Genomic DNA, 2500 nt, shown 5'->3' with positions numbered 1-2500 from the left:
CCCACTGCATGCCAGCCCCTTGGATGCTAACATGGAGACATACCATGCATTACAGAGTCCCAGTGCATGCCAGCCCCTTAGACACTAACATGGAGACATGACATGCATTACAGAGTCCCACTGCATGCCAGCCCCTTGGACACTAACATGGAGACATGGCATGCATTACATATCATACATAACTGAGGGCACCCACAAATAGGATCAAGTATTTAAGAGCTGCATCTGTCCATCAGTAATACAGCAGGCAGTCCTTGAGTAAATTTTCTGTTCTTCATCAATACAGCCAAGTTGTGCTTGAATATAGACAGGAATGAAATTTGCTTTGGGGCTCTGAGCTGGTTCATGTAACACATATTGCTTAAGCCTTGTATTCTTTTACTAAGGTACCTCTGTGGATGTTCCAGTTACTGAATCTATCTGGCTAGATACATGCTAAAGGGGGCATTATATTCTATGACTGACCTTCATTAAGCCAATCAGTATATTCAGTGACTGTCGTGATTAGGACTAGGTAAAGGGGGACAATTAGATCCCTAGATCTATATACAATGCCTTTGTTTTTAAGCTGTGCAATATAGAAGGTTTTTATTACAACAATGGACACGTGTTGGTCAAAAGTTAGGTCACTGTCCACATAAGTTCCCAAATCCTGAAGAACTTCATCTCACAGATAATAACAGATCTGAGAACTACTTCATGTTTAATACCTGTGAAAATATTCTCACATTAAAATAGTTGTTTCCTAAACATGACTGCACTCTTCATGCAGACTGGAAATCCATAGCCGTGTTCACATAATGAAGAATGCAGACCTCTCTGTCACTTATGCAGATCAGTGACTGCATGCTTTTGTAAGGTTAAAATACCCAGCTGGGGAGGTAGAGTGATGCAACAGTTAGACATACTGCCCCATTACTGCCCCATACTACTTGGTTCTCCAGCTCAGTATCTGTCTGGGAAGGGTATTTGTGGAATCTGCATGTCCACACGAATTTGTATTGGGGTCTACAATTTCCTCTCACATCTCAAACACATGTAGACAGGTAAAATGACAATCCTTGTGGGGTTGTGTGTGTCCTGCTATGGACTGGAATTCTATCCAGGATTGATTCTCTGCTTTACACCTGTTGCTTTCTAGGAAAGGAAAGGCTATCACATCACCTTAAATGAGATAAAGTAAAAACTAAAAACTCAGAGATGAATGAATGAAAATCAATCCACTCCCTTTGGTTCATTTTTGGTACTGTACCTTTTAACTGAAATCTTCTTTATAATTCAGAGTTAAATCTATTTCTACATGAGCTAGGTGAATGAATGAAAAGACCCGACATTTTAATTTTGCTGCCATAATAACATTTACAAACTTCTATAAACCTTCGAATAACCAGTATCACAGCTATTGATATTGCTTCCTAGTTACTGCCTTGCATTGTGCAATACTCAAGGCTTGTAGCAAATGTTATATGCAAATCACTTGCAAACAGAAGTCTGTAAAAGTTAACTATGTAAATATAAGACTTATTTAGTGGATAAATGGAATGTCCATAAGAGAATAAATATCTGTACAAGGAGGTCATCCCCGGGATTCATGAAGCTCGGCGCAAGGGCGGTGTAAGGCTTGCGCCAGCGGTGCAGTGAATAGTCGGCGTAGTAGCGCCATATGCATAGTAATGAGAGCGCGCCACAACCACAGACACGTGCGTAGTGTACGTGAGCGAGCCCAAGTAGGATGCCTCCGGAGGCGTGGCTAAGCCGGCAGGCGATGAGCAACCTAAAGTGCTGACTGCCACGGTCCGCCCATAATAGTAATGGCAGCAGCCAGGGCCCGTGCAGAATGAAACGCACGTAGAGTATGCAACATAGTACACGTCCCAACAAAACGGAGAAGCAAACACAACCCACGAAGCCCTAAGTGTACCAGTCCAAGGAACAAAGAATACTCGTAACACCGTGTTCGTTCCGCAATGCACCGTCAGTGGGCATATCCAGAGAAGGTGTACCGCAGCATGTCAGCGCGCCGCACCGACATAGGAGTAGCGACTAAGGTTACCACCTGTCCCACTTTGCGAGGGGCAGTCCCTCTATGGGCAGTTGTGTCCCGATAAAAAATATTAAAAATGGCAAATGTGCCAAGATTGTAGGACATAATTATATACCGTATTTAATGTAATGGTTGCATGAAATGGTTATTTCCGTAACTAAAATACCTAAATGTTACAAGAAACAGAATAAGCAACCAAACTGCAACAACAATAATCTTTTATTTAGGCAAACAAGCGAAGTTCTATGCTATGTACTGACCGTGGGTATGTGTCGGCCTGTAGAATCTGATGTGAGTCCAGAAAATGTCCCACCTTGGCTATTGGAAAAGGTGGCAACCCTAGTAGCGACATGGGCATGGTCACCAGGGTTACCAGCTGTCACACATTGCTATGGACAGTCCCTCATTTGACAGTTGTGTCCCGCCAAATATCGAAAAATGGCAAATGACCTGAGA

General features: G+C 42.8%; 1 protein-coding gene across 1 annotated transcript in view; it reads right to left on the bottom strand.

Moving 5' to 3' along the window:
* LOC122792232 (lysophospholipid acyltransferase 2-like) overlaps window positions 1-2500 on the bottom strand; it is a 751818-nt gene that overhangs the window by 566463 nt on the left and 182855 nt on the right. The gene's annotated exons all lie outside the window — the stretch shown is intronic.

Source organism: Protopterus annectens, chromosome 1.part2 (assembly GCF_019279795.1).
Source record: "Protopterus annectens isolate FY-2018-M chromosome 1.part2, PAN1.0, whole genome shotgun sequence".
Classification (NCBI taxonomy): Eukaryota; Metazoa; Chordata; order Ceratodontiformes; family Protopteridae; genus Protopterus; species Protopterus annectens.
Note: the sequence above shows the minus strand (reverse complement) of the source record. Positions and strands in the feature narration are given on the sequence as shown.